Source organism: Oryctolagus cuniculus, chromosome 6, assembly GCF_964237555.1.
Source record: "Oryctolagus cuniculus chromosome 6, mOryCun1.1, whole genome shotgun sequence".
NCBI classification, from domain to species: Eukaryota; Metazoa; Chordata; class Mammalia; order Lagomorpha; family Leporidae; genus Oryctolagus; species Oryctolagus cuniculus.
Genome location: NC_091437.1, coordinates 128,201,279 through 128,215,563, shown reverse-complemented (window position 1 = coordinate 128,215,563; position 14,285 = coordinate 128,201,279). Strand labels below are relative to the sequence as shown.

The 14,285-nt window shown below is 48.1% G+C and overlaps 1 long non-coding RNA gene across 1 annotated transcript in view; it reads right to left on the bottom strand.

Moving 5' to 3' along the window:
- The window catches only part of LOC138850079 (uncharacterized), a 62,764-nt gene that overhangs the window by 16,372 nt on the left and 32,107 nt on the right, over positions 1–14,285 (bottom strand). The window contains exon 2 of the long non-coding RNA XR_011389499.1: positions 4,210–4,323. This is a non-coding gene — a long non-coding RNA (uncharacterized lncRNA). The remainder of the gene's footprint in view (positions 1–4,209; positions 4,324–14,285) is intronic.

Genomic DNA, 14,285 nt, shown 5'->3' with positions numbered 1-14,285 from the left:
AATCAAATTCTGCCATCAGTTCTTGGCTCTCTGTGTCTGGTTTGGCTCCTTTCTGAGACAGACTGTCCCCTGTGGTGACAAGATGGCACCAGCACTTGTGGCCTCACACCCTTCCAGGTTTAGGTAAAAAGACAGAGGGCAGAAGTCCTGGAATCCACTGTGATTAGATTGGTTATAGATCCTGGAGCATCTGGGGCATCCCAGATCCCAGGTACATGGACAGGCAGTGGGGGAGGGCAGCTCTCCTAAGTAACTCCAAGCCCTGTCACCAACAGAAAGGCATGGCTGCTGGGTGGACTCTAGGTATGCCATGTTGGATAGCAAGAAGACCACCAATGTTCACAGATTTTTTGCTCAGATGGCTCTGGGAAGGGGTGGGAAGACAGGTCAAGAAGAGAGTGAGAGCCCTAGGGTGCTGGAGGTAGCCACATCTTAGGTTCTCTAATCCATTATGCAACTGAAGAAACCGAATCCAAGAGTTCCACCTTTTTTGTTAGCACTGCAGGGAGGAAAACCCCCACATCCTGGCCTCTCAGGCAGTCACCCCATTAATTAATTAATCCTAGTAGAAAGATGTAATCAGAACTTACTACATGGCTTAGGACAAAGATCTTTCTCAGAAATGGACAAAGATCAGAACTTCTATATTTTTGATTTAAAATTCTGGCAGAGAGATAGACCAATAGAGCTCTCCCTTGGTTCACTTCCTGAATGTCAGAAATAGCTCAGGCTGGGCCAGGCCAAAGCCAGGACCTCAGAACTCAGTCTGGGTCTCCTACAGGGAGGATGGCAAGGACTCGACTGCCTGAGCTACCACCACTGCCTCCAGCGTGAGCATTAGCTGGAGGGAGAGGCAGAAGCAGACCCAGAACTCGAGCCCAGACCTTCCAATATGGGATATGACTGTCCCAAGTGGCATCTTAACTGGGGCACCACCCCGAACTTCAATTTTCTCCACCCCGCCATGTGTCCAGTACAATGCTGGCATATGGGGGCCAGTGCTGTAGCACAGTGGTTAAGATGCTGCCTGCAATGCCAGCATCCCCAGTGGGCGCCAGTGGGAGTCCCAGCTGTTCTACTTCTCATCCAGCTTACTTAGTGCCTGGGAAAGCAGCAGAAGATGACCCAATTCCTTGGACTCCTGCACCAACATGAAGACTCTGATGGAGTTCCAGGCTCCTGACTTTGGTCTGGCCCAACCCCAGCTGATGTAGCCACTTGGGAAGTGAACCAAATGGAAGGAAGCTCACTCACTCCCCTACCCTTTATCTGTGTGTGTGTGTGTGTGTGTGTAACTCTGCCATCAAATAAATAAATCTTTTTTAAAGATTTATTTTATTTATTTGAAAGAGTTACAGAGAGAGGTAGAGACAGAGAGAGAGGTCTTCCATCCACTGGTTTACTCCTCAGATGGCCGCAACAGCTAGAGCTGCACTGATCCGAAGCCAGGAGCAAGGAGCTTCTTCTGGGTCTCCCACGTGGGTGCAGGGGCCCAAGGAATTGGGCCATCTTCTACTGCTATCCCAGGCCAGGGCTTTAACCTGCTGTGCCACAGCGCCAGCCCCCATATAAATAAATCTTTCTTTAAAAAAGATGTTGGGGGGCCGGCGCTGTGGTTCAGCGGGTTAACGCTCTGGCCTGAAGCGCCGGCACCTTATATGGGCGCCAGTTCTAGTCTCGGCTGCTCCTCTTCCAATCCAGCTCTCTGCTATGGCCTGGGAAAGCAGTGGAGGATGGGCCAAGTCCTTGGGTCCTTGCACCCACATGGGAGACCTGGAGGAAGCTTCTGGCTCCTGGCTTCAGATCAGTGCAGCTCTGGCTGTTGCAGCCATTTGGGGAGTGAACCAACGGATAGAAGACTCTCTCTCTTGGCCAGCGCTGCGGCTCACTAGGCTAATCCTCCGCCTAGCGGCGCCAGCACACCAGGTTCTAGTCCCGGTCGGGGTGCCGGATTCTGTCCCGGTTGCCCCTCTTCCAGGCCAGCTCTCTGCTGTGGCCAGGGAGTGCAGTGGAGGATGGCCCAGGTGCTTGGGCCCTGCACCCCATGGGAGACCAGGAGAAGCACCTGGCTCCTGGCTCCTGCCATCGGATCAGCGCGATGCGCCGGCCGCAGCGCGCTGGCCGCGGCGGCCATTGGAGGGTGAACCAACGGCAAAGGAAGACCTTTCTCTCTGTCTCTCTCTCTCACTGTCCACTCTGCCTGTCAAAAAAAAAAAAAAAAAAAAAAAAAAGACTCTCTCTCTCTCTCCCTCCCTCTCTGTGTGTGTGTGTGTGTGTGTGTGTGTGTCTGTCTCTACTTCTCCCTGTAACTCACTCTTTCAAATAAATAAAATAACTCTTAAAAAAAAAAAAGTTGGTGCAGCCTGAGGTTTTCAGTCCCAGTTACAGAAAATCCTAATTCTCTCCATTTGTGTAGACACAAAGTTCATTCTCTAAGTGCAGCTGTCTATCAACAATATTCATAAACATTGGTTATTATGGGAATCTACCTTTGCTAGAATTTAAGGAATTTCTTTTAGCCACGTAGTTTTCACAGCTCAGGCTGAAATCAGGCATTTCGTCATCCCCTTGGCCTGGAAGTAGAGCTCTCCGCTGTCCATCTGAACTGTGGCAGAGGATTCAGAAGCTAAACAAACACACACTCTTTGAAGGAAGTGAACAACTTCCAAGTTGAAAACCAATTCCAGGTATCCTGATTACCTGGAAGGGTTCCTCTACTGCTCAGAAGTTCTTGAACTCTGTGATACATCCTGTTCAGCACCATTGGATGTTTCCTCTGAGCTTCTTGTTCCGCTTGACTTCCCCAAGTTGCCATGATTCTCTTCCCTAGTTACTATTGCAACTACGGGATTCCTGGCATCAACTACTTTGCTTAGTCCGCTGAGCAGGAAGTGTATGGGCCTGGGAATGGATAAGCAAGAAGGACAACGTGCCTCCTCTCAGTTTCCATGACCCTCACTTGCCATAAGTCTGCAACTGATCATTTCTTTTCCTTCCCATATTTGTAGAAAATGGTGAGGCAGGTGTTGTGACGCAGCTGGTTAAGCCACTGCTTAAAACATCTGCATCCCAATCGAAGTGCCTGGTATGAGTCTTGGTTACTCCACTTCTGATCCAGCTTCCTGCTAATGCACCCTGGGAAGCAACAGATGATGGCTCAAGTGGGCTTGGCCATCCATCTGGGAGACCTGCATGGAGTTCTGGATTCCTGGCTTTAGCCTGGCCTGGTTGTTGCCAGCATTTGGGGACTGAACCAGCAGATGGAAGATTCTCTCTCTCTCTCTCTGTTGCTCTACCTTTCAAATAAATAGACATTTTAAAAAGTTTTTTTAAATATTTATTTATTTATTTGAAAGGCAGAATTACAGAGAGGCAGAGGCAGAGGGAGAGAGAGAGGGGTGTTCCATCCACTGGTTCACTCCCCAAATGGCCACAACAGCCGGAGCTAGGCTGATGCGAAGCCAGGATCGAGGAGTTTCTTCCAGGTCTCCCACATGAGTGCAAGGACTTGGGCCATCTTCCACTGCTTTCCCAGGCCATAGCAGAGAGCAGGATTGGAAATGGAACAGCCAAGACTCAAACCAGCGCCCATATGGGATGCCAGCACTGCAGGCAATGGCTTTACCTGCTATGCCGCAGTGTCAACCCCAAAAGCTTTATTTTGCAAGAGTCATACTTTAAGGTCAAGGGCACCATTTTGCATAAAGATGATAGCTTTGGATGGCAGATGTGCACTCTATGAGTCAAGAGATTTTCAGTCCTTGCTGTAGCTGCTACTTCTAAAATTCACTGCTCATCATTCCCAAGACTTGATCAGGTCAGCTCACCAAAATTGGCTGGGCTATTTATTTATTCAAAAGAAAAGGAGCAGGCATTTGGCCTAGCGGTTTAGACACCAGTTAAGACATCTGTGTTCCATATCCAGAGCGCCCGGGTTTGATACCCACCTCTGCTCCCGATTGCAGCTCCCTGCTGGTGCAGCTCCTGGAATGCAGTGGTGATGGCTCAGGTACCTGGGGTTCCTGCCACACACACACAGGAGACCTGGACTGTGTTCCCAGCTCTGGCTTCTGCCCCAGCTGGGGGCTGTTGGGAGTACTGGGAGGGTGAATTAGCAGATGGGTGATCTGTTCATCTGCCTCTCAAATTAATTAATTTCTGCCTCTCTAATTAATTTTTTAAAATTAAAAAATGATTCAAGCTATTTACCCAGTAAATATGATGCTTTTTGTCTCGTTCTTAAGATCCCTGATGCCCCCAAACATGGCGTCCGTTAGTGGAGGAAAGGAAGAGTCAGCTGGGTAGACTGCGTACTGTGGGATCCTGTGCAGTGACAAAAACCACAAATGAGAGGAGTGCAAAGCCTAGTTCTTTGAAATATAGGGCTGTGTGAGGAACACAAGATACAATAAGGGGGGACTGGCCCTGTGGCGCAGTAGGTTAACCCTCTCCCTGCAGTGCCGGCATCCCATATGGGCACCGGTTTGAGTCCTGGCTGCTCCACTTCGGATCTGGCTCTTTGCTATGGCCTGGGAAAGCAGTGGAAGATGGCTCAAGCACTTGGGCCCCTGCACCTACATGGGAGACCCAGAAGAAGCTCCTGGCTCCTGGCTTCAGATTGGGGCAGCTCTTGCTGTTGTGGCCAACTGGGGAGTGAACAAGCAGATGGAAGACCTCTCTCTCTCTCTCTCTCTCCCTCTGTAACTCTGCCTTTCAAATAAATAAATAAATCTTAAAAAAAAAAGTTACGGAGCAGGCGCTGTGTAGTAGTGGGTAAAACTGCCACCTGCAGTGCCAGCATCCAATACAGGCAATGGTTCAAGTTCTGGCTGCTATACTTCTGGTCCAGCTCCCTGCTAATGTGCCTGGGTAAAGCTGTGAAAGATGGCCCAAGTGCTTGGGCCCCTGCACCTCATGGGAGATTGGGAAGAAGCTCCTGGCTTCTGGCTTCTGGCTTCGGATCAGCTCATCTTCAATTGTTGTGGCCATTTGGGGAGTGAACCAGCAGATGGAAGACCTCTCTCTCTGCCTCTGCCTCTCTGTAACTCTGCCTTTCAAATAAAATAAATAAATCTTTTTTAAATAAAAAGATACAATATGAAAGAAAATGCATAGTATAGCCACATAAACAATACACCTCATTTGGTAAGATACAGACATCTTTAAGAAATATATGAAACACATGAAAGCTGGTACCTATGATGGAGAGTAAGGGTTAGGGGTGGGGGGAAAACTTGAAATAAAATAAGAAAAGAAAAAATAAAATAAAAGAACCTCCGCCAAAAAAATGTCATAAGTTAAAATGAACTGAGGAGTAACAAAATCTCTTATGAAGTCTCAAAAACACAAACACATGCTAGTATTTCCTAAAAATCGTTCAGGTCAGGCACTGCGGTGTGGTGGGCTGAGCTGGCACTTGGGACATCTGTGTCCCATCTCAGAGAGCAGCACTTCTGATCCAGTTCCCTGCAAGTGCACCTGGGGGGCAGTAGTGCTTGGTTTCCTGCCACCCATGTGGGAGGCCCAGATGGGTCCCTGGCTTCAGCCTGGCCCAGCCCCTGGCGGTTGTGGCCATTTGGAGTAGTGAACAAGTAGATAGGCGCGCTCTCGCGTTCTCTCTCTCTCTCTCTCTCTCTCTCTCTCCCCTTCCCTCTCTCCCTCCCTTTCTCTCTTTCTCTATTACTCTCCCTTCCAAATAAATAAATAAAACATTTATTTAAAAAAATGTTTCTCAAAAGTGTTGCATGGAAGAGGAAAACTCCAAAAGGCGTGAGTCAGTGTTGCCTAAAGGCTGGCTCTAGACTCGAGCACGTATGAGAAATTTGGGTTCAACAAAGATGAACAAGTTCTTCATTTCAAATCTTTGCAGAGGCTCTAACAGTCTCATCCAACAAAGACAGATGCAAGATGTCCCGAACTTCTTCAGCCTCGAAATGTCTTTACCAAAGGCTGTTTCTGCAAAACACGGAGCAGGAAGTGCTGCCCTGATCCTTCCTGAAGGACAGCCTTGGCACTCAGGTCCCACCTGTCCTCCAGGCCCCATGCCTTCCAGGCCCCCTCTGCCACTGCAGTAACCGCTGTTCTGATCTCACTCCGACAACTCTCTGGCCAGTGAGTGATAAGATCAGAATGCTTTACTGTAGCTGCAGGAAGGTTGCCACCGCTCAGAAGGCAGTGGACACACCTTACTGTACTTCTGTAGAAGCTAGCACTTCCCTAAAGATGAGTGAGACATAATTTTTTTTAATCTGCACCCTATCTTCTGGTTATGTTGACCTGAATAAATTGTTTTTAACACCTTAGCTTCTATTCAAATCAGAATTAATTAATATTTACTGTCTGCCTCTCCCACTGGGATATGGAGGTGGATGACTCATGTTTACAAAGTGTCCCAACAGCTCCGAGAAAACAACTTTCTCCATAATGTTTTGATGCTTTAATAAATTTAACAGAAAATGAGAGGGAGAAACAGGGAGAATTACAAGCTCCCAAGAACAGCTTTCAGTTGGTTGAAAGGGTTTTGAGCTCTGATTAACCTGGTTTATCGCCAGTATTTGATGATGATGATGGAGATGAACCAACAACAAAGAGTAGAAGGGGGAAAGAAAATGGTAGTGCTGGTGGCAACCCATATTTCAGGCCAGGTACTGTGCTAAGTACCTTGTTTTCCCTCACAGCTGTAACAAGAGTGATCACTAAACAGTTCCTCATCAAAAAATGCCTTCTTCACTTGGCTTCCATGAACCTAAAATTTCCATCTTTAATATATCGGGTTCTAGAAACCCCTTCACATCTGTAAACAGCCAAGACATATTATCTTGGTAAACTTTTTGTATGAATTTGTTTAGTGCAGATTTTTCTTTAAGTGGCTCACTGGAAGGCCTTGGGAAAATGTTCAACATTTCATGTGCCATGAGGGGGCGCTGAGTGGGAGAAAAAAGGCAGAAGAAGCAAAGCAATGTAATGTCCTTTCCTAGTTTGTAGTTATACACTTGGACACTAAGAATTCAGTATTTACAAGAGACCTTGAAGGTCCCTGGGGTTTTAAAGATAACATAGATTGCAATCTTGGCCCTCAGCGCTTATTAGGGAACCAACCACAAACACACACTTACAATAGGATGCACCTGCTCAGCAGAGCCCTGAGAACTGTGTGTGCCAAACACCCAGTGCAGATGCTTGCACAGAAGAGTTGCTTTCTTCTCCTTACTCCTCTGTGGGAGTCCAAGAAAATTTCACAGAGAAGCATTCTGTCTTGCAGGACTAGAAGGAATCTCCAGGCCAACAGCAGGTGATGACAATGGAGTGTCGGTGGAAGTTTACCAACAGGCATAGGGGCCGGCATTGTGGCACAGAGGATTAAGCCACTGCCTATGATGCCAAGTAAGCTGGTTCGAGTCCTGGCTGCTCCAATTTCGATCAAGCTCCCTGCTAATGTGCTGGGGAAAGCAGCAGAAGATGGCCCAAGTGCGTGGGCCCCTGCCCCCACGTGGAAAACCCAGATGGAGTTCCAGGATTCTTGCTTCAGTCTTGTGCAGCCCTGGCTGTTGTCACCATTTGGGGAGTGAATAAGTGGCTGGAAGATCTCTCTCTGCCTCTCTCTCTGTAATTCTGCTTTTCAAATAAATAAATAAATCTTGGAAAATAAAAAGTCACTGCAAAGGGAAAAGCGCCCTGACACAGTATCTGCCAGTTTCCATGGTGTAAATACTTCTGCTGTGCTGGTGTCGGTGAGCCCTGAGTGGGGACTGGGTGCATATGAGCCAGGAAGAGCAGCCCCCGCACACACTCGAGGAGCCACAAGAAGGAAACAGCTCTTCCTTGCTGCTCTCCTGAGCAGTGTGAGGCAGGGGCTGGGAGAGAGGTTGAAACAGAGGGCAAGTATAATGAAGACAAAGGGGGCCGGCACCGCTGCGCAGTAGGTCAGTCCTCCACCTATGGCGCCGGTTCTAGTCCCGGCTGCTCCTCTTCCAATCCAGCTCTCTGCTGTGGCCTGGGAAAGCAGTGGAAGATGGCCCAAGTCCTTGGGCCCCTGTACCCATATGGGAGACCTGGAGAAGTCTCCTGGCTCCTGGCTCCTGGCTCCTGGCTTCGAATCAGCCCAGTTCTGGCCATTGCGGCCATTTGGAGAATAAAACCAGGGGATGGAAGACCTCTCTCTCTGTCTCTCCCTCTCACTGTCTGTAACTCTACCTCTCAAATAAATAAATAAAATCTTTAAAAAAAAAAAAAAAAGAAGACGAAGATAGCTGGTAAAGGGAGGAACAGATCATGAAAGAATTTGGAAAACAGTTTGGAAAGAGATTGCAAAAGGCACAGAATTTTTGCATTCCTATCTTTTATGTATCAATAAGTGATCGGCATTTGAGAGGATAAGCCCAGTGGCAGTGGGAAGGAGCAGCAGGAGGGCGGGGACAGGGAGCAGGGTGACTGGATAATCAACTTTCAAAATAGTCTCAGAAAGAAATCTAGTCTGATAATATGAGGGTACTTCAAAAAGTTCATGGAAATGGAATTAATAGGTAAGTTTATTTTTTTTCTTTGAAGATTTATCTATTTATTTGAAAGGCAGAGTTACAGAGACAGAGGGAGAGACAGAGAAAGAGAGGTCTTCCATCCACTGGCTCCCTCCCCAAATGGCCACAATGGCCAGAGCTGGGCCAATCTGAAGCCAGGAGCCAGGGGCTTCCTCCAGGTCTCCCATATGGGTGCAGGGGCCCAAGCAGTTGGGCCATCTTCTACTGCTATCCCAGGCCATAGCAGAGAGCTGGATTGGAAGTGGAGCAGCCAGGACTTGAACCAGCGCCCACATGGGATGCCGGCCCAGCAGGCAGAGGCTTAACCCACAATGCCACAGAGCCGGCCCCTATTTATTTCTGTTAAAAAAAAAAAAAAAAAAAAAAAAAAAAAAAAAAAAAAAAAAAAAAACAGAGTGAAAGAGTGAGAAAGAAAGAGATCTTCCATCTGCTGGTCCACTTCCCAAATGTCTGCAACGGCCAGGGCTGAGCCAGGCCAAAGTCAGGAGCCAGGAACTCCATCTGGGTCTCTCCCTGGAGGCAGGGGCCCAAACTGCTTCCCCGAATGCATTAGCAGGGAGCCACCTTGGAAGCCGAGTAGCCGGGACTTGAAGCAAGCACCTGGATATGAGACGTGGGCGTTCCAAGTGGTGGGTTAATCTGCTGCAGCTCGACACCGTCCCTTGTTGCTAATTCTTCCTGAGCACCATGCTGGTCCCTGTAAGCTCTCAGATCGGTTCCTCGCTGCCTTGCTGTTCAGTGATGCATACGCCTGCCCCCTTCAGCCACAGGGACGATCGCTTCTGCAGCTGCAGGGCCCTGCTGGTCCCTGTGCAGAGCCGGACTCCCCGGGAGGGAAGTGTTGGAGCTGGATGCAACATCCGCCAGGGAGGTGCCAGGCCTTCTCAAGCCTCCTGCTTCTCTAAGCAACACTCGGCTTTGGGGCGGCCTGGCTGAGGGCCCTGGATCTGTGATAGCCGAAGGCAGATCTAGGAGCCGAAGGTTTTCTGAGGAGTTCTAATGCCCTGGCTCCCGCAACCGCGGCTGCCATGGTTTAGCTGCAGGCTTCTGTGATGGCTTTGTAGGTAGACACGTGTGCCCTGTGGGAGGTCCTGTGATATGTACAGGAAGGTGTATGTGTGACAGAGTCTGCAGAATTAATTCACATAGGCTCTCTGTCTCTTCTTGATTTCCTTTTCTTTCTGTCCGGGGCGAGCGAGTGTTGAGAACCAAGCATTTGTTACCAAAGCTTGGGACCGCACAGTGCAGTACCTTTAACTGTTTTACTACCAGCAGGTGGGATTAGTAGCAGCATCGAATGAGCGCAGGAGGGGAGGGTGGGAGAAACCCCCACTCTGTCTCACTCCTCATCTAACCTCAGATCCAAGAAGCAAATTCAAGGCTACTGTCAGCCCATCACCTCCACCAGTCTGGACTGCAAATGGCTAACAGTGTGAGTGGGACCCCCATAGCCACATGGGGGCTCTGACCACTGTGACTGTCTCTCCAGGTGGATCACCCTGGGCTGCTGGAGGCAAGGGCAGGCTATGGTATCTCAATGAAGGCTGCAGCTGGGTATACCAGATGGTTGGGACATCATCACCAGCCTGGGCTCCAGCCCCAACCACTACTGTTTCTGTGCTGCCCAGGCTCCAGCACCAAGATCTGGGCCTTAGAGGGCAAGATCAACATCCATGAATGGAAGCAAGGAGTTATCAACACCAGTGGCAGGGCAAGACCACCCCAGTGTGTCTCTCTGGTCTGCTCTGCAGGCGGCCACATTGCCAGTGCTATATGGCTAGCCTGGTGCCCGTGTGGCCAGTGAGTATCAGCCCCCACTACAAATCAATGACAGAACTTTAGAAACTAAAAAAAAAAAAAAAAAAAAAAACTTTCAAAAAAAAAACTAGACATGCAGTTATGGACCCTACAGTCAGACAATCTGATTGATCCAAATTTTGCTTTGTAGGGTGACTTAGATAAGATATAAGATCACTAAATTTAGCAAAACCAAAAAAAAAATGTAAACAAGATTCCTATTTAAATTTTAATGTCAGATAAACAATGAATAACTTTTGGCTTGAGTATATCCAACACAGTGTTTATACTAATATATTATTTTTTATTTGTCAAGTTTAATTAAGTGTGCTGCAGCTTATCTGGCAACCTAGACCATGGGCAATTTACTTAACCTATCTGTGCACAGATTTCCTTATCTGGATCTTGAAAATAAGGAGACCGCCCACCTTGAAGAGGTTTTCTTGAGGATTAAATGAGAATGTAAAAGCTTAGGAACATGCCTACTGACACACACTTAATAAATGTCAATGTGGTATAGTGTCCCTGCCTTGGGAGTCACACAGACCAGGTTCAAACCCGTCCTCTTGTCATTTACCTGCACTGTGACTCTTGGTAAGTTATTAAACTTCTCTGTGCCTCAGTATCATTTAAAGAATGGAAATGTGGTTCTTAGCTTATAATGTTGAGAAGAATAAGATAGTACACAGAAATCATTTAGCACAATGTGTGGCTCATAGTAACTGTAACTGTGCTCTATATTGTTTTAGGAAATTCTGGTAGATGAGAACCAGTCACCAAAGGCAGAAGGTTCCATGGGACCAAAGAAAGATGCAGACAAATCCAGTATTACACAGTGGAATCCATTAGGAACTTACAGACAGAAGTGTGCCGTGGGTGGCAGCAAGACTTGAGGATCCTCATGCTACAAGGCAAAAGGGGCAGAGTTTCACAGACAAAGGTGGCCTGTGGCTAACAGGACTACACCTGCACTTTCTTAAGAAATATTAACATTCATAAGAGACGGACATCAGAAGTGAGGTGTGCTGTCTTAATGACTGTGTTTATCCCTTTCGGTTTGGAATGACTGATAGAGTCGCCTAAAGGGCAAAATGCTGGTTACAACCAAGATGGCACACGTCATGTTGTCATGCTACAGGCAAGTCCAACCAGAGTTCATGTGCAGCATTCATTGATTCCGAAGAAATCCTCTGGAAGTCCAGTTGGGTGAGACCTGGCTTTATTCTGCTTACAGGACTGACTGATGGCAGTGGGTTGGTCAGTACTCCAAACTATCTGGCCAGAGTGCATGGTGCTAAACAGCAAACAAGCACAACTGATTCCTGGCTGTGTTCCTTGGAGGTCCACAAGACTATCAGGGCCACAGGCTCAACTGTATTCAGCTGACCTATTCTAAAGATGTTTACCCTGGGGGCTTGAGGGAAAGTCCTACCCCACTATCCCAGGTGCCATCCCCAGGCAAGGAACAGTCTTTCTCATGGGAGAAGGGCAGCATATGCGACTTCAGAACACTCCACCCCTACGGTGCCCTTCCACCTTCAGTCTTGGCAATCCATTAATCTTCTCACAGTCCTTGGGGTAGGACATGTGAGACGCACTGCATCCAGAGCCCACAAATAAAATATGGGACACATCACTGAGATGCTCTTGACAGCAATGCTACTGCAGTGAGCTGCCCCAGTCCATCCCACACAGACTAGCCCAAAGAAGGGCAAGCCTTATTTATCCATTCCCCCTTACAAGGTAGAGAATGTGCTGTCCAGTGTCATCGTATCCAGCCAATGACTCTGGACCACTGCTCTTGTTCCATTGGTGGAAGAGGGTCCAATCAGTTATGTTCATGGCAGCAACACATGAGGCCAAGGTCTTAGAATAAAAACTGTGAAGCTCATTCCTCTAACAACACCATAGAGGAGCCAGCATTGTGACACAAGCAAGCTGCTGCTTGTGAGACCAGCAGCATCCCATATCAAAGTGTCGGTTCAAGTCCTGGCTGCTTTGCTGCCAATCCTGCTGCTAGCTAATGCACCTGGGAAGGTAACAGAAGATGTCCCAAGTGCCTAGGCCCCTGCCACCCAAATGGGAGACCTGGATAGAGTTCCTGGCTACTAGCCTTGGCCTGGCCCAGACCTGGCTGTTGCAACTATTTGGGAAGTGAACCAACAGAATAAAGATCTTTCTCTCCTCTCGCTCCCTCCATTTCTCCCTCTCTGTCACTTTGACTTTCAAATAAATAAGAAAATGTTAAAAAAGAACAGCAGAGAAATTGTTCACCCCCTGTACGAGCCATGTCTATCACAAAGCTTCCTCACCCTGTACCAATGTGTCCTGATTTCTAGTTCTCTGAATGTCTGCAGTCCTTGCTGGTTTAACCACTGAGCCCTTCGCTCTGCTCTGTCTGCTGATTGTCCATTTTATGGATGTCTTCTCTCTTCGCTTGAACGCTGGAGGCCTCCAGCATTTCCCCATTCTCTCCTTTAGGTACCTGGCACCATCTTCAGTAGATACCTGTCGCCTTGATAACTTTTTAAAAATATTTGTTTATTTATTTGAAAGTCAGAATTACACAAAGAGAAAAGGAGGCAGTGAGAGGTCTTCCATCCACTGGTTCACTCCCCAGTTGGCCACAACAGCCGGAGCTGTGCCGATCTGAAGCCAGGAGCCAGAAGCCTCCTCCAGGTCTTCCCATGTGGGTGCAGGGGCCCAAAGATTTGGGCCAAATTCCACTGCTTTCCCAGGCCATTAGCAGAGAGCTGGATGGGAAGTGGAGCAGCCGGGACTAGAACCGGCGCCCATATGGGATGCTGGCAGTGCAGGAGGCGGCTTTACCGCTACACCACAGTGCCAGTCCCCTTAATAACTTTCGAATGCTGGTATGAATTTGAGGGCCAGGAGAGTCAAACACGTGTATGCCGAGGCTGACTTCCTGTAATCTACAGGCATCGGTGCAGGCTTTCCTGGGCATGTCCTGCATGAAATATGTCAAGTGTCAGGCTGCCCTTGTCCAGAGCACCGTTCAGCAAAGGGCTAAGGGGCTGGTCTTCTCCCTGTCTCCATGTTGGCCTCCTTCATTGGTAGCCTTCTTATTTCAAATCCTACTGCTGGTGCTTAAGACACAAGATAGCATTCACAGAGATACTGAATCAATCAGTGACGATGCATTGGAAATACAGCCTCAGATCGTAACAAGGCACAAAAACAGGAGTTTTCAATACATCCAAAATAGAATAACAATAGCAAAGTCTCTGGTCAGTGATTCTCAACTTTGGTTAACTTTTTTTTTTAATTTGTGCATTTATTTGAAAGGCAGAAATACAGAGAGCGAAGGAGAGAGGAGAGGGAGAGTTATCTTCCACCTGCTGAAACGGCAGTAATGGCTGGAGCTGGGCCAGTCCAAAGCCAGGAGCCTGGAGCGTCTGCTGGGTCTCTGTGGATGCAGAGGCCCAAGCACTTGGCCTATCCTCTGCTGCTTTGTCAAGCCATAAGCAGAGAGTTAGATCAGAAGTGGAGTAGCCGGGACTCAAATTGGTGCCCAAATGGAATACCGATGCTGAAGGTGGAGGCTTAACCTTCTATACCACAGTGCTGGCCCCTTTGGCTAACATTTGAAATCACCAGGCACTTAAAAAAAAAAGCTGATTAGTTGTTCCCAGTGGGAAACCCTGGAAATAGGTTTAAAATCTCCCCAGGTGATTCTAATGGGCAGCCAAATGAGGCCCTATGCTCACACTGCTTGGGGTGGACACTGGGGTGCCTGCCTGACCTCACAGGGGTTTGCAAAGAGCAGAATCCTTTAAACCTGGTTGCAGGTTCCGACCTAAATACCGCTCTTTTTTCTTCCTTCTGGACAGTAGATAAACCAACTCTCAAGTGACTTGATGTTCTTCCAAATTACTGTGTAATTAACTATCACTGAATAAACTTCTTGTAGGGCTGTGCCAGTGGCGTAGT